We start from the raw sequence: 18,361 nt of genomic DNA on the forward strand, positions 1-18,361 counted from the left end.
AGGAATCTCTGAGCCGTGTTTCATAGCACCGTGTGGCTATGCCTTCTGTATTTACAGCTGTATTGATTTTTTTTCTGACAGTATTTTGACGCTACTGAGCTCTGCTTTCAGCTTGTTACTTACAGTGAAATAACAAACAAAAGAAACCCAAACCTATAGTATCTTGGGAAAAGACTAAGAGTTGTTATCTGGCATTCCGGACTAAATATGTATCATAGTTCATAAGTGTATAATAGAAATATTTAGCTGGTAGGAAACTGTAAGAATATAATTTACAAGTTATTGCGAGATTAATTTTTCAAGTCTTAGATAATGATATCGGGTATCAGATAATCTGGGCCCTATAAGGCACAGATGTTTGGAATTAGTCGTTCACTTTCAAAAGAAAATAACCGTTAAATGCAATAGCTCGCCGCATCAATATTCAGTTGTTATTGCCATTGGTGTTCCCACGTCCCATTGCAGCTCACTCTGTGTGTCTTACAGTTATCGTAGTATCTATAGCAATCAAAAGGATTTGCTTTTCCAGAGGAAATTTAACGGGTGTAAGTAATTTTGAAGGAAGAGATGCCGCTCTCTCAAGTTCCCTCGGCGTAGCCAGCGTGTGCTGGGAGAGCGGCTGAGGCCACGCTCCCGTTCTAACGCCCGGCAGCACGGAGCCGTTCCGCAGGGAGCAGCGAGGGGACGGTGCCCCCATCTGCAGTTGACCATCTGCTCGCTCCGTTGCGTGCGGTCCTTACGCCGTGCTGTCCCCACTACAGCCCAGGATCTGAAGGTAGGATCTGAAGAAAGTGTTGCTGCACCAGCCTGGTTGAGTGTCCATTAAACTTTGTTATTCCTTCTGCAGATCCTCTGCTTCCCAAGCCCCGCGCTCTTCTGTACTCTAATTGCATCTGCATTCAACTTCATCCCTGGCATGCAAACCGTGAACTGAATTTGCTCAGCAGCGTACTAGTTGTGATCTCTGTTCCAAGGAGCTTGCAGGGAGGCAACCTTACGTCCCTCACCAGTAGGCTCGTGGTCACTACTGTTATTCTGAGGTAGTTTGTGCTGAGCAGTTGTGAAAGGACAGGGATTTAGGTAGCATTGAGCTAGCAGAGGTGTCGTTTAAGAGCACAGGCAACCATGGCCAAGTTGGTGGGTACACCACAGAGCCTAAACAACGTGTCAACTGTCATCTTGTCCTTCTGGTGGAATAAAAGCAAAACATTTCACCCTTAGAGGCTTTGTGCGCTTGCAAGAAGAGTGTTTTTTCTCCAAGTGAATAGTTTTTGAGCAATGAAAAATGAGTTTTTGGTTTACTGACGCTGCAAAGAGAATGTTGACCTTTTGATAAGAGCGAGTCTACCAGCTGAGATTTCCTCCAGTCAGGCTTCCATGAAGCTGATACATTAGCATCCTGAAATGCATGCTGCAATACTCTAATCTGTAGGACCATTATTCTTCTCGGGTGATCTACAGCTACGATTTTATTAGGGCTTAGTGAAGGTCAGAAGTTCACATGGGCGAGTTGTGATTGCCACAGGTGTTTATGAGATAATTATGGAGTTTAATGGAGGGCATACTTCTCATCAGCTGCAATTTTCAAATATTAGTTTAAATCCAGTGTTTTATCTGACAAGCTCAGGATTTTCTTACTGTTTGATTAAGAATTTATATCTCTGAATGAGCATCTATTTCTATCCAAATAGGTTTATATTTTAATCCTCCAAATTTATATCTCTTACTGAGTCGTAAGAGTTGCCGGCATTATTCACAAAACCATAAAATGTAGAGCTAGAAAAGGCTTTTGTTTAAAAGTAGGCACTAGTTAGAGCTGCTGTCATGTGGGTAAGTTTTTTGATTCAGTTACCTTTTGTGTTAGGAAGATTATAAATTTAAAGAAAACTTAGCGGTTTTCTTAACCAGGCATAGCTGACAATGGCAGGGAGGAGAAACGTCTTAAATTCTATATTGCATTAATATTCTACTGTGAATTTGGAAATGGCAAGTTAGTCTGTTTGACAGACGGTACCAGTAAGAATAAGAAAGAAGCTATTCACACGGGAAAGTGTGTTCAAAAGAGAGTGGAAAGGTTTTGCAAGGTAATCTGAGAAAGAGGCTTGTCTTTTGGCTTGGATATAATCTTTGCAACATCCTTGCGTTGAACGGGTGAAGTAGATCCCTTTGTTTTATTAGAAAAAATGCAAATGGACTCTCAAAATAAAGGAAAATTATTTTTGGTTGAAGTTGAGGGTTTGCGTCTTTGTTCTTCGCTCATTACTTAGTTGAAGCGTTTATGTGGTTTGAATGTTTATAGACTCAGTAATGCAGAGGATTTGCAAACACTAAAGATTAAGCTGCAAGGATGCTAGCTCGATTTAATAGTTCTACTTCAATTAGGATAAATGAGTTTACTTTTCTAGTGGGATGTATTAGCTTTTTAACAGCCACAGCAACAATAAACAACTGTAAATGCAGAGAGATGTCTAATTAGGGGGAGGTCAAAGCAATTATCATGGGCAAAGTCTATTGATCATAACTGAACTGGATTTGACTGAGATACATAAAGTTGATAGCGGTGCTTTTACAGCGGATGCCATGAGATGGTTAATGACTGCAATGAGATGGTCAATGCTGTTGATTAAGCAGTAATGGTGTTAGTATTTTGTCAGGGGGGTGTGGGAGAGAGGGTAAATTGAGTTTTACAGAACTTTTCAAAACCATACTACAACTCTTATAGAGAGCTGCTTATTCAGCCAGGAGTATCTAAGTGTAGTTCTGTAGACGTTACGCTTGGCATATCCTTCTTGGGCCTGAATGCATCCTCTGACGTAGTCCCCTGGTCCAGCTCAATGAAACAGAACCTGTAATTCAAATTTTATCTCTTTCTGACCTGTTTTCTACCTCTCTGGCCATTCAGAACTTTGCTCCTAGACTAGAGTTTTGTATAGCTTCCTTCATATCTGACGTTTCCGTTCTCTACTGCATTGCTTGTCGACAGAGACATTATTTTAGGAAGCTCAGGAAACAAACTGTAAATCATATATGGACATCTGTCATATATTCATCCCAAATCACTTTTTCAGAGTGCTGAGAAGAAAGCAATCGTGCCAGCTCCGCGATTTTTATAACTTCATAACTTAGGGATCAAGCTGAAAATCTTAATGGCTGCAGAAGACAAAAAAAAGTCTTGTAACAATGTCGAAGTAAACTGTCATTCTGCTCAGCAGTATAGATTGGAAGAACTAAATTTTTCTCCTTGGTTGATGGCATGTGTGTTAAAATCTGTGATGGGCAGTGTTATGTTCTTTGGAAAGAGGACTGATTTTTATGGTTTGGAGAAGGCCACAAAGAAAACTGCATTTAAAGCAACGGGAATGATAGTTCGTTCTTGTGTTTCACTACATTAACTGTTGGCGTTTTAAGATGAGATTTATTTTCCATTTTGTATAGACTGTTCTTACTAACGAGATATTTGCCCTGTTATATATATTTTTTCTCACTTTGATTATTTGCTATATCTGAAAAAAAATTAGCATAGAAAACATACACAAAAGCATATACGTGTGCATATAGCAAACACATCGATAACCGTTCTTACTCAGGGAGTTTGAGACTTGGCGATGTGTTTAAATTTAGAAACTAACGTTAGGATCATCTGAGTATAACCCCTGGATTCAGCGTTCGTTTGGAATTCCCGTCGGATAATAGCGTGCAAGCTGCATCGCCGCTCAGCATCCTCCGTTTTTATTGGATTATCTCCAGTTGCCTGCCTTTTTTTTCTTTCTCCGCTGCTGCTAGAACGTAGCCGTTTGTGTTTATTCACTCTGCTGTGCTTATTCATTTGAAGTGGGTACAGTGAAAAGTGCGCCTCACACTTGTGTCAACACAAGTGCACCGTGTAGGCTACTGGCCTTTTTTAAACAATCTTTGAAGTAAATATAAAATGTTATAAATCCATTTTTTTTATCGTATATTACACCTACCTAAATAGCCTTTTCTTCTCCATCAGGCATGCGTGTCGCCTTGTCGGAGGAAGCTGTGGTTTTCGCGAACGCTTGGTCAGTGAAAAGAGATTCCGAGGAGTTAGATGCTGAGTCTGTCTTATGCTGTTTTCCTGATGCATTATCACTGCAATAATCATTAAGCTTGTTCCGAACCATTCATCTTATTCCATGTTTGGCTTTTCTGTGTATGCACCGTCTTCTCAGGGCTGAAATCCCTACTCTTCAGGTCAAGTGAAATTTTGCCATTGACTTAAATGGCAAAGGACTGGCTTTGGGACTAGAAAAATCCCTCCATCTTTCCCCGAACGCCTGACCGGTTGGTTCCTGTGCATTGCATAGGTACCCGTGCAATAGGGGACGCTGATGATTCTTTTTTACTTTCTTCTGTATGAGTAATTTTAACAAAATCCAAAAATATTTTATGCTTCGCGTGTTCACCTGTATAAATAAATCCAGAGGGCAGCACCACAATACAGTTGTCTGCCCTCCGGGCACTCGCTCAGGCAAGAGAGGACTCATACCCTTGAGGTTCAAGGATGTGAAGAAGAGTATTTAGTAGCGTTTAACCCTCATCAATCTGCAAACTTAGCGCCTTTGGGCCCCTCACCACAAGAAGGACATAGAGGCGGTGGAGCGTGTCCAGAGAAGGGCAACGGAGCTGGTGAGGGGTCTGGAGCACAGGTCTGATGAGGAGCGGCTGAGGGAATGGGGGTGTTCAGCCTGGAGAGAAGGAGGCTGAGGGGAGATCTCGCTCTCTACAACTACCTGAAAGGAGGTTGCAGAGAGGTGGTAGTCAACCTGTTCTGTCAAGTAACAGGTGATAGAACATCAGGAAATGGCTTCAAGTTGCGCCAAGGGAAGTTTAGATTGGATATTAGGAAGAATTTCCTTACTGAAAGGGTCATGAGGCATTGGAACGCGTTACCCAGGGCAGTGGTGGAGTCCCCATCCCTGGAGGTATTTAAGGGTTGTGTAGATATAGCACTCAGGGACATGGTTTAGTGGTGGGCTTGTCAGTGTTAGGTTGATGATTGGACTGGGTGATCTTACAGGTCTTTTCCAATCTAGGAGATTCTGTGATTCCGCGAATTAAAACCCGCGGATCTTCTTTTCTCCAGACCCGCCTCTCCTGGCTCCCAAACTCCCATCAGAACCACACTGAAAAGCCACAACTTCACAGGGTTGTGGCAACCAAGGGTCTGTTTTCTGCCGTATCTCTTATTGTGGCTTTATGTGGCTTCTGGTGTTCCTCTGGTTTTAACTAGAAATACCTTCCCAGGATTGACAAGTATGTATGAGTACGACAAGTTGGGTTGTTTTTCTTTTAATTCGCTTTCACGCAAAACATAGTTTGTTTAGGCTGATACACAGAATTTTATAGTGTGATCCATAATAGTTGTAATGGTGCAGCAGCGTTGCTGCGTTCCTGCTTTTATTTTCTCGTGCATATATTTAATCAATAAAAATATTTAGAAAAGATATATTTTTAGTTAATGTCCTCAAGTTAAAAGAATTGTGTTCAAAAGCGTGTTTGAGTCTGTTCAGAATATGCTTTGGCTTTACAAATGTATTTTTTCCTCATTTAAATAATCTTAGTGTTCTTTAGAAGGAAAGAAAGAACAAGAAGGCTTAAAAAATTACCGTTGAGATTATTTTAAGACCTCAGTTTACCCAGTTGTAACGGAGTCTCTTCCAGGGTGAAATGTGGCAGACGCTTCTTACCACACATCATAAAACCGCTTACAAAGACTGTGAAGCGCAGTGTCTTTACAGTCTGTGCTGCTCGCGTTGCTTTCATAATCATTGCAGTCATCAAATGCAGACGTTTTATAAGCTCCTAACTGATATATCGCAGCTAACGAGAAAAAAAATATAAAAGAAATTAACATATTGCAGTAACCCCCCAATTTTCAGGCATTTTAGTGTTCTCTAAGGGAGAGTTTGAAAGGCGGCGAGCTCTGTGCAGTTTTAACCTAGAATGCAAACCTATAATTATGGTTTGGGGCCTTTTCGAATAAGAATCAAACCACACATTTCTTTGATAAGGTTTTGTTGTTGTTGTTACCTACGGTTTTAGCTCGGTTCAGACCGTGAACACCGTTCTTACTAAGGGTAATGGGAATAGCACACCAGTGCGGGGAGAAAGAAGAAGCAATTGGAGGTGCAGTGATTTTATTACACCGAGTATTAGGACACTTTGCAGCCTTTTCTTAGCAGCTGTTCTTTAGGTAAATTAATACCTGGGGTCTCTTTACTTCTCCCCAACTTTAACTACCATAAAAGAACTTAATGTTAAGCTGTTCGCAGCTTATCTCACCCGATTGCTATGCGAAACTTCTAACGCAAACGCTTTTATAAACTGCAGCCATAACACACTAATCTTCTGAACTTCCTGACCCATAAAACTATGATTATTGCTACATGTAAAATTCATCTGGAAATATCCCTCTGTATTTAGTGTTATGGGTATTATGTTGCAAAATCCCTCCTCCTTTGCAGTGTAAGGGCTGCCAGGAAAGCGGAGGACAATGGGGCTGTAGATGGGTGTATGGAGAGTAACGCTGTACCTTAATCTTGTGATTTTGGTTTTATTTGGAGCTGGTGATTCAACAGATGGGATGTTCAGATTCTTCCCCCGCCCCCAAGGTTACAAATTCAGATTTGATTATTTTTGGAATTAGAATATTTCTGGCTGTTCTTATTTACCATTAGCTACAGGTCAGTGGCTAATTTCCTATACAGCTCTGTGACCGGGTAATTAAGAAACATCATGTTTGTGGGAGCTATTTTGATGAAGCCAGGAAAGATGTTAGAGATCAGAAGCAGCTTTGCTATTCCGGTTGTGATTTTTTTAAATATCTGTAACATCTGAGAGTTATCTCTAGTAACTACTCTGTGATTAAAGTGATGAATGAGGAGCAGTTTACGGGATTTGTTAATAAAGGATACCAGTTAAACTCAGCAGAGGCAAGAAAGGATTAATAATAGTCCATGGGTATCTCTACCCTCACTTTCATTACGAACAATAAATACTTTTTTTTGAAAAAAAGCTGTGTGATTCTTGTCTAATCTTCAACAGAGATAATGACATCTGCAGCTTTGCATTTATACACATACGCATGGCGAAGGGGGTGCGTTGACTGCACTCGAGGGTGCAGACGTAGCAAAAAGCAGAAGAGTCATGTTTCTATCTTTTATTCACCCCCAGGCTAACTTAATATAGGTAATCGTCCAGCTGAAAAAAAAAAAAAAAGTAAGCAGCCTTTTTTATTTTAAAACACAAACATTTGTGTTAAATGATGCTTTTCCCAAGCCGCTTTTATTATTAGTATTGTTTTAAATTGCAAGTTGTCACATCCACCAGCCTCTAAATTACCAGTCCTCTGTGTTGCTATAGTAACACCGTGGCCACTAAAATATAGACTCCGGCATAGAAAGGCAAGCTGAGACCAAGACTCATTTATTTGAAGGTTTTGGCAGCAGAATATCTCCACAAAGTCTTTATTTTATAACCTTGGATGCTTGCATTTTAACTCTTTCAGACAAAAATACAGCGTTGTGCTAAAAGATGCATTTTATTAAAGATAGGGTACCCAAGCTGAACAGAGTTAATAAATACGTGGGTATAGTTGACTTTTGACTACTGTTTCCCTCTTCTTTTTGATTTCGGAACAAGTGATTGATGGTTTTCTTGAGGTGAGGCTAAGAGGACAGCGTGGTATTGTCTTCTCCACTTCCTCCTTCTGAAAGGCTGCCCATCTCCTTTTCATGACGGGATCCCTCATCAGTAACCCGGACAACGGAAACCTACCCTGGTTGGGTTAGAAATAGAGTTTCTTGTTTAGTGAACAACTCTTTTTGTAATAAAGGGAATGGACTTGTGTGTTCCCGTTTGGCTGGAAGTCAGTGTGTTGGTCAATGCTAGTAACTGGAAGAGTCAGTGTTTGGTGTGTGTCCCCATTTAAATAACAAAATATAGGCTCTATCTTGAATTTAGTCCCTTCTCCTTGTGCATATTACTGTAATACACTCTTAATTTCGTGAGCTCAGACCTGTTTTTCCTGATCTGTTCTCTCCGTTTTGCAGTCCAACTCCCTGACTTTCAATTGTTGGTCGAGTTGGTCTTACCTCCCCACCAAGGCTTTACATCTGATAGATGTCTCTTTTCAGCCTCAGACCGCCTTCCCAGACCTCACCCCTAACCTCAGTTTCCCTATTCCAACTCCTTGTCCCCAAGCTCTTCACACATCTCCTTGTCGCCTTTCTCCCCCTGTTCTGCTCGCAGTGACCTTGAACCAGTCCCATGGTTCTTCATCCACCCGTGGGCTCCCTCACCTCTTGCAATAGTCTTCTACTCCAAGCTCCAACGCTGCCTTCCGTGCCCAGCTAGTCATGGCTATCCAACACCACTGTGTTTTCCATCATCCATGTTATTAATACCATTCCACTTGTATTTCTAGTATTTCTCTTTTTTGGGGTAGATGTATTGTTTCCTTCTCTGCGCCCATTAGCGCACAGGAGACTCCACAAGTGATGAGTCCACATGGGCTAGAAGTGACCAGGTTTCCAGTTCACACTGTCTTACAGGTTTTCTAATGTTTACAGGTTACATTTGTGCAGCATCTAGCATAAGGATAATTAGTGCCTCTGAGCACTGCTACCCACGGTAAATAGAGCTGGTGTAATTTCCCATGTTAGAGTAAAAAAAATCCCACATGTACAGCAGAAGGCAGAGATCTGGGAAGAATCCTGTCAGAAAGTATTTATATTAAGCTAAAATAAGAGTTTTGAATGCTAACCACTGTAAATTTTTATCAACCAAATATGTATGAATACCCATCTCTATTTGACTCGAAATAAAGGGAAGTAAAAGGGAAGTAATAAGCCCCTTACTTTAGAACTGTAAATAAGGATTAGTGTGTTTAATCCCTACTTGGATAAATCTTACATGTCTCGTGCCGATTTCATTAGATCTTTATTTGGGATACCAGTGGATAAATTGGTATTTTCAGTACCATTTGTCTTGAAAATGTTTTTCTACCCCCCCCCCCCCCCAAAAAAAAAAAATTTTTTTTTCTTTTTTTTACCAGTATCCCAAATATTTTACGTTAAAAGATTTGGGCTATGTCTCCTGCTACATTCTCATAAAACTAGAGTTGTTTCAGCAGTCGCGTTGTTGGATCCCGGTGTAAAAAAGCAGGGTAGGAAGTACGCTCGTAGGGATCGTAGTCTTTTAGCTGCGATCAAATAGTGTCATTTAGTACCTTCAAGTCCAGGGTTGCTGACATGAGCTTTTACTTCACAGGGTACGGTATGTGCTCTGGAGGCGCCCGGTCTGCCTGCTGGACTGCCATCAGCTTACAGCTTTCCACAGATGACCCAGTCCCAGCAGAAAGTCTTGACCTCTCGCTTTTTCAGCACTTCAGAGGTTAATTTTGTTGAGGGATCAGATTTCTTTCTAGGGGAAGTTTCTGATGATCACCTTCCAGCTAGGCTTTACTTTCCAGTGTCTTTCAGAGCTGCTGAAGGGTGAGGGCTCTGTAGGAAAACAACCTTGCTCCCACTTTTTTTTTTTTTTTTTTCTCCTCCCCGAGTCTCTTCTTAGATAGTCAAGTTTCAAGCTGTTTTATTTAGAGGGGGGGAGGGGAGATTGGATGGTAGCCTGATGAAGGTGTCAACCTGCAAAATAAATCTAAGCCCCTTTGCTGGAATTCTTCATGGACAACAAGGTGGAGAAGCGCTCTGGCCTGGGAATATTGCAAGGTAAGAGATTTTCTGCGCTCTTGAAAGCGCGGAAGTGTGTAGTGCTACACCTTTGTGTAAGTTCGGTTTAACTTCGGGAACGCTGGCAGCGATGGAAACGCATTAGGCGATGGAGTAAATCTGAGAAGTTTTCTCCCTGCACTGTCTATTTCATTTGAATCGCTGTACGCTACATGAAAGCCATATGTTTTTAGGAGATTACAAATATTTGAATAACACAATAAGAAAATTCCCTATGTGAGAACAGACAGGTTTGGGTTTTTTCTGGCTTTACTTCAGGATTCTGTGAGATTTATCGACTCATTTATTCATCTCTCCGAGACTGCAATCTAACCGGCTATCTTTCCACTCGTGTTACGGGCTTTTTTTAGCCTCCAGAAAACTATGGGGCTTTGTTGTATTTTAGCCCTGTAAGTTTGCTTTCTGTGCAAAGGAGGCACCTCCATGGGAATGAGCTCACTCTGCAGGGAAACAAAGGCGTGTGAGAGGCTCTTTCAGGCCAGATCACAGCCCAGAGTGCACTTGCTTTTTAGGACAGAATACGCAGTTCTTCTTCTCCCTCCTGTGCAAATTTCTGTCTGCTTCGTGATTTGTCTGATTAAGGTTAGAAGATTATTTTTTTTTTCCCCTTTTGCAGTTTCTTTCACGGAAACCTCATTTTAAAGGCTGACTTAAACCAGGATTTATTGGTACTACTTAGGATGTTGCAGTTCTGCTAGGGGAAAAAAAAACAACCCACAAACTGCTTTTGGAATTGGTAGTAGCTGACATCTTCCACACATCTCCATATTACCAAGAATAAAGTATTTCACTTGATGGTGTATGTCTGTTCTGTAAATCACTGGCGTGATAACGATGGTTGTTTTTCAGGGGTTTAGCTTCCTGAGGGACAGTGCTGTGCCCTGTGATCAAATTAACACCTCCCATTGCCAAGCTCAGCTTTAAGACACACGTCAGCGGGCTGCAATGCGCTCGGAAAGACAAGTTTGGGGGTTTTCGCCTTTTTTCTGACGGGGAAAGAGTGTGCAAACGTACGCGTGATCTTTGTCTCCATGTGCTTGGCCGGAGCTGACGCTGCTGAGCGAGAGGAGGGGTTCTCGTGGGTGAGATCTGTGGTTTGCTGTGCACAGGTTTTTTGCCTTCATCAATTTATGTAGAAGCTCTGCAGTGTATTCCTGAGCAACGAAGATCTTCAGCAGTGACTGTGAATTGTGTCATGTCTTCATGCTCTGTGACTTCGTCATTTTATATCTGCTCGGGATGACAGCCCGCAGACCTGGCGAGGTTTGCGTTAGTGGGGTTGCGGCAACAGGAGGGATTAAAACAAGACTGGGAAGCGAAGGAGCCATATACTACCTGCCAGCTGCTGGGGGGTTTGGCTCTGTGGGTGTGTTTAGTAGCCACCTTTCCCTGGGTGAGACTGCCCAGTGGTCCCAGTTGGCCATTCGTGCTGGAGGAGCGGGTGGGTGAGTGACCCTGGCGGGGGGCAAGTGGCCGCAGAGGCAGATGGGTCCAGCACCATGAGCCTTCCCACTCAGCACCAGGGAATTTAAATGCCTCTTGCATATTTTTATTTCCGTACTACCCTTCATTCCTTTCCTTCCACGTTTTAGTTACGTCAGTCCCGTAAGAATTCAGTTAATCTATTCTTTTTCTTTTTGGTGTTTAAGCCCATTTTTATTGTGTTTTGGTGGCTTTGGTGCAGCAGGCTGCCAGGTACCAGTAACTGCTGGTGACCTGCTGGGCTCTCACCAGCTCAGTCCAAGTGCCGGAGGAGCGTGCAGGTGGGAGATGGGTGTCAGAAACCATGTCAGTGGTTTTGGTATGTGCCGCCCCTTCTTTATGTCGTAACTTAATTAGTGCCTTTGTACGAGGAGGTGATGTGATCCCAAAGGTAGCTGCTTTTGAGGGTGAAGAAAGTAAGGCAGGGGAAAGAAACAGGCACAATCTGGCCTTTGGTGGTCATAAGAGGTCCAGAGGAGGCCACGAAGGTGATCAGAGAGCTGGAGCACCTCTCCTGTGAAGACAGGCTGAGAGAGTTGGAGTTGTTCAGCCTGGAGAAGAGAAGACTCCAACTTCAAACTGGAAGAGGGGAGATTTAGATTAGATATCAGGAAGAAATTTTTTACTCTGAGGGTGGTGAGCCCCTGGCGCAGGTTGCCCGGAGAAGTTGTGGAAGCTCCATCCCTGGAGGTGTTCAAGGCCAGGTTGGACGGGGCTTTGAGCAACCTGGTCTGGTGGGAGGTGACCCTGCCCATGGTAGGGGGGTGGAACTAGATGATCATTAAGGTCCCTTGAAACCCTAAACCATTCTGTGATTCTATAACTCCATCATCGCTGGGCATGGACGCAGTCCCTGGGCAGGGCACCTTCTCCTCTGTCTGGAGGAGGGAGGGAGGTGTTTGGGCCAGGGGCCTGGCTGAGAGGGAGGAGAAGGCGTATTGCAGTGGTGATCCACACCTAATTCTTTGCCAGGGAACTCCTCCCTGCTCCATCACTCCAAGGGGAGCGCAGGGAGCTGGGACCATCCATCGCAGCATCCCCAGCTGGACCATCCACCGCCGCATCCGCAGACGCTTTGGCTTGACCCCCACGGGTGGGTTCAGTCCATCGCTGTCGCGTGCGGGCTGTGTGCTTCACAGGGATTTGTTTTCTTGGAGAGCACCAGAGGCTTTGTACATAAACAGGGATTTCTGACTTCCATTAGAAGATTTTTCTCAGCACTTCTTACTGTCATGGAAACAAAGGCACAGCAAACAAAGCATGTTTGGGTTTTTTTTACGTGAAAAAAACTAAGATTTAGCACTGATCTTATCATGATATGAAGACACTGATTTTTCTTTCCAGCTTTCACTGGTGCAAATCAGTGGGAGCGGCACAGAAAGGATCAGGAATGAGTGTCAATCCCATGGCCTTTAAGCAGGGAGGGGAGGGTGCCACTGGCCGCGGGGGTGCTCTGCGCGCCCAGTGTAGGGCTGGTCTATAAACTGCTTTATAAACAGAGTAATGCGTTTATAAAGGCGAATACTGAGGTGACACACCAAAAATACAGTTTAGAGGTCATGAGTCCAGGAAAAAAAAAAAAAAAAAGTCTTGGTAGCTGGTTATAGCTTTTTTTCCACGAAATTTTTCCGACCTCGCTGGGAGTTTGTGTTCCTCCAGCACCTGGGTCAAAGGCAGTGCCTTGCCCTGGTTTCTCACCTTCCCCCCAGGCTCTGCGATGGATGCCACCGCTGGGAACAATGCCCCAAAAAACAAGTTCCGCCAGTCGGGTATTTTACAACTGAATACAGCTGTGCTGGCTGCTGGGTTTGGTGACTCCAGGCAGCCAAGGGCTGAGGAGGCTCTGAGCAAGATGCGGGCAGGTGAAGAAGGTGCCGTTGGAATTTCTGCTTCAGAGTGGGAGATGATGAGTTTCGGCGGAAAGTTGGGTTTCTTTTTCGTGAGGCTTTGGGGTGTGTTGGATGGCAAACTCCCCGAGGTTGGGTGGGTTTAGCAGCTCCGATGTGTGTGCGCTCAGCTGTGCGCGCTTCGACTCGGGCAATGGTTTGGTCAAATTTCTGGTCAGATTTTAAGGGGCAAAATAAAACCCAGTGTTATTTTTATAAGGTTATTAGCACTGATATAAAAAGATTAAATGAAAAGAGTCTGTGCAGTTTTCTAGCTTCTGCAAACCTCTTGTTACCCAACCTTTTTCGGCACTAATTGATATTTTTCTTCTGCGAGTTATTCTCTTTTACAAATAGGTATTTTCAAATGTAAATCCTGAAACCTTATCTCGGATGAATTCTAAACAGAGAGCTGCATTTCAGCTTGTTGGCGGTAAACCGAACAGTTACTGAACGTGAAAACGGTCTGAATAGCTCACAGCACACTTACAGCAGTTTAACTCGGCATCAAAAAATGACATGAAAAAGGGTTAGATTCTGCTCCAAAAAGAACAGCTGGAAATGGTCTGTATTCATTTTGCCTGGTTTACTTTTCACTTTTCAGGGTCTGGCTTTACAAAGTGTTTCAAGGTACCAGTCCTGTCCCTGGGCTCCGCCTTCGGTTAGAAACAAAGTGGTTTATTTTAAAATACTATAATGAGATGTAATGAGAAGAGAGTAACTGAAGGCGAGGGGAAGGTGGAGGATTAATAACCGTGTAAGGTATGTTAATTAAATTCGCTTCTCTTGAAGCAGATTTCCACCCATTCTTTTGCAAACAGTTATTTGTCACCTTTCATACCACTTTGAAAGGAAAACCACGCAAGGGTCTGTAGATGGTTTTTGGATTTCTGACGCAGTGATGTCAGTATTGTAGGAAATCCCAGAAGAAAACAGTGGAAACTGCAGTTTTTAGTATCTCGCTTTATAGCACGTGTACATTTTTCTGGCTTTTTTATTTTTCCGTTTTATTCTTTGAAGAGGCTGTGAAGTTTCAATCATTTTACACCTTGACTCTTTTCTTGGGTTTTTTTGGTCTGTTTTTGGTTGGGTGTTTTTTTGTTCTGCTATCAACTCATAAATAGTTAAATTTTTAGGTAGAAGAGGATAATTACTATGTTTCCACTTGAAATATTGTAAAGCCCCAAGGCCCTGTCTTGGACAAATGTATTTTTCAGCAGCTCATTGTAATTTTGGTTTTGACTGAAGATCCAGCAAAGTTAAAATCCACACCCATCCGTAGAGAAGGCTGCGTTTTCAGCCTTTAACAATAGCTTTATTTAGTAGGATTTTAATGACTCCTTTGCTTTGGACTTGCAAAGGGGGAAGGTTTCTGCAGTGAGGGGGGCTGTCCTGAGGATCACCGGATGGTTTTGTGTGCCGTCCAAGTTGACAAAGAAGAGCCAGTTCCGTGGATGATGATTACGCGAGATGGAAAAGTGCTGATAGACTGTGGAAAAATACAAGTCTGAGCCTAACCGCTTTGCAAACCTGTTTCAAAAAAGCAGCTTTGAGGAGTTGACCCGGTGGTGCATGTGGGCGATCTATAGTAGAAGGTTGTTGGTCGCATTCAGGCGAGCAGGCTGAGATGGGGAGAGAGAGGAGGGTGCTTAGGGTGCTGGGTTTCATAGAGAGCAGGAGGCAGCTTTGTGGGAGTTTTTAAGTCATGGCGGTGATGGTTTTTACATGGGTGGTTGCATAATTTTTCTATATAATATGCTTTTCAGGTTTGGTGGAGGGTTTTTTTGTAATTTTCAGTAATCAAAGTAAAGTTTCAGGTGATTGATCAAATAGAGAGAGGAAAGCCCAAACATTTCAGCTTCGGGTTATGGTTGAGTAGACTTTCGCTGACATCAGAAATTATTAATTGCACCAGCTAAATTACAAAGATGTTATCGTGGCTCTGGGAGCCAAGAACGCCTTAATTAGGAGGGCTGTTAGATTCCCCATTCTGCTTCCTTGCTTTTGACTTTAACCATCGAGGCACTGAATCAAGGTAAAAGTGAACTAATTGGGGGGGAGGGGGGGGGTTGAAGAACAATGTGAAACGGATACACCGTTTTTTCATAACAGATGCTGTCCTCTCAAGCTGGAGTGAGTCTTCACCCAAGTGCAGATGCTTACATGGAGCATCATGTCCTACACTCTTATATACTACACCAAATATGATGTGATGGGCTTCTTGGGGTGAAGAGCTCTTAATATAACGGGTCATTGGCAGCAGGTTAAACAGTATATGGGCTTCAATCGCATTACTTTTTAACACTACATGCTGAATGTTCATAAAGTTGCTTGCATTGCCGTCTAACTTAGAGTTTAGTGAATGCTACACACATCTCACTTGCATTAAAACCATCTGTAGCATTACTCAAGAAGGCAGCATCAGTAATTGTTTACCTACACTTCAAAAATTATTTTAATTTTCTTAAGATGTTGGGGTTTTCCTCCTCTTTCTCATCCTGTTGTTCTTCTAGCTAGAGACTGACCCTTCCCAGCCCCCTGATGAAGGGATTTTTTTTGATTTTTTTTTTTTTTTTTTATAAAGCTAAACCTGAGATGTCTGCTTTTAGCTGACACAGTCTCTTCCCTTGTCAGAACAGCCGTATGCATCGGTGCCATCGCTTGGTGTCATCAGCACGCCTGCAAGAGCTGTGTTGCTCAGCTTCGGGCAGCCAAAATACTAGACACCTATTGTCGGACCTCAGAATGGCTAATCTGTTTTAATGTAGTAAACTTCAAAATGCAGAGTTTGAGTTGTTCATCATTTCCATCGGAACATGAAAAACTTAAATCCCAGGGTGTACTTAAGAGGGAGCCGCAACCATCAATGTATTCAGGTGCATGTTTCGACCTTTGTCCTTAGGCACATGTCTCGGTTCAGAAGGGCGCTTAAATATTTCCATAGTGCCGTAGATTGCCCAACTGAAGTCAGCAGGGCTGGTTGGTGCCAGTAAAACTACTCGTGATTAACATTAGACACATTCCTTAGATGCTGATGAACTGGGGCCTGTGGTGGTTTAAGAATGGAAATTGGATGGAAATGTAATGTTTCTATAACTTTAAAAAAAAAAAAAAAAAAAACACATTATTGGATTTTATGGTTTGGGGTTTTTTTTGACCATTGCCCTATCTCTATAGGAAGGAAATTAAATAGTTAAACATGAAAAATATTGCTGATATTTTTATTTTTAAGATTTTATTATAGGTTCAGAAATAGAAAAATGTTAGTTGCTACACAAAACTTTGGAGAAGGAGGAACATATTCTTTTATGCATTTATTTTAATAACTGTTTTCTACCCTTATTTATTGACTTATAAAATCTAGGAATTGTGATTGCTTTATGTTATAGGTTGTGAAGTAAATATCAGCTATAGGCCATGTTGTTAAAAACTGAAATTTAGAAGTAATATAACTTTCAATATTTTGCATTATAATATTTAATCGCCTACTCTAAATAAAGGGTGCTTCAAAGAAGTCATTCAATTCTTTTCAAGTTTACAATTATTTCCATACTAGGCACTCAGGGGGAAATATTAATTTTATCCCACCTCACACCCCCCCACACCTTACATTCCATGGATTTCTTTGTATGGTCAACACATTTTTCACTCAGTTATGATGAGAAAGATTTTGGAAGACAACAACAGCAAATAAAACTGTTGTGCAGAATCAGTCTGGCTTTCTCAGACTCAACGAGTCTCACATCGGGTATGGAGTTTTGTTTTAAGACGTACTTCTATTTTGCGTTATAGCGGATTCCTCTTTAAAAATATTCAGGTGAAGGCAAATCTAAAAAAAAAAAAAGATTATATCTTTCCTTTAAATTGTAGCATCACCAACGCTGTAGACTACAGCGTTTCTTTCCGATCAGAGGGGCTGAAGTGTCTGTGGATTTATCAAATAGTGTTTGGAAAAACCTTTCTGCAAAGCCAGGGCCTTGCCTGCAGCCGCGGCACTCCTGGAAGTCCACCAGAACTGGCAGGAGTGTGGGTTTTTTATAAGCTGAGGGACACCAGATGAAGGGCCACCTCAATGCTCCAGGCAGGGGAGCCTGCAGCAGGGGTCGGCGGTTGGTCCCGGTGCCTGTCCCTGTCCCTCTCCATCCCTGTCCTCTGCCAGCACTCCCGTATTTCCCAAAGGCAAAAATCAATCCGGCTTTGCTGAAACTGTAGACCTGAGCTTCCCAGCTGGCCTCGTCTGCAGCGAGAGGGGGAGAAGTGGCACAAATGACTGTGCCGGCGGATTGACGAGGACCATCACCGGGAACGAAGCAGTAGCACAGAGCAGCTGCGAGCAATAACCCTCTCTGCCGCAGGCGGAGGAGCGCGTCCCCGTGGCCGTGGGGTTCAGCAAACGGTGCTGCTGTGCTCGGTTCCCTGAAAGGCCTTACGTAGACGTGGGGCAACAAAAGATTCCCAAGTAAGCAAAAAGCAATTAAAAATTACTAAAGCGTGGTTAGAACCTATACGGGTAACTCTTTTGTAACGCTAAGTGAGAAAAATGCAATGCTTTTTGTTTCAGAGTTGCCAAAGGTTATATAGTAAGGCTATATAGTAAGTCAGTGGTGAAGCTACGAATAAAATTCAAGAAAGCGGACACAGATTGCCTTTCTTGCCGTAGCTCAATTCCATAACACCCCATTCAATTTCAAATGCATATCTCAAATGCCCGGCGTATCAATTCGTGAATGGCTTCCGCTCTACCGTCAAAAAAACTCACTGCAGTCTCTTTGTTACAAGTTGGTAAAGCAAACAGAAATGCAATAGGGAAGAGAGTCCGGAGCTCCCAAATTCTCAGGCTGTGGTGATAAATAGCTGGAGGACTGCCAGGAGATGAGCGCTTACCGCTAGTTTTTGCAAATCATCTATGAAATATGTATGCATTTCCAGCAGGACTTATCCATCAGCAGACTGAAATGTCTTCGCAGAGGTACAGCGTTTCAATCCCGGCATTATTGTTCTTGGTGGTGGAGCACTTTTAAGCCAGTTTATAAATTTCTTCCTTAAGCAGCTTATTTTTAAGGGCTTTTTAAGAGTGGAGCATCTGGCTTGACTTTTAGATCATTTTGATTCTGTCTGTTCTGACACCCAAATCGCTTCAGACACAGACGTTTTTTGTTGGTGCTTTCTGTGTCCTAAACTTCCACTGAGGCACTTCTCATTTACTAGAAAACGTTGGAG

At 42.7% G+C, this 18,361-nt stretch overlaps 1 protein-coding gene across 1 annotated transcript in view; it reads left to right on the forward strand.

Annotated features, from left to right (window-relative positions):
* Positions 1-18,361, forward strand: part of NAV2 (neuron navigator 2) — a 179,556-nt gene that overhangs the window by 102,176 nt on the left and 59,019 nt on the right. The gene's annotated exons all lie outside the window — the stretch shown is intronic.

The sequence above is a fragment of the Vanellus vanellus genome (assembly GCF_965231255.1).
Source record: "Vanellus vanellus genome assembly, chromosome: 6".
NCBI classification, from domain to species: domain Eukaryota; kingdom Metazoa; phylum Chordata; class Aves; order Charadriiformes; family Charadriidae; genus Vanellus; species Vanellus vanellus.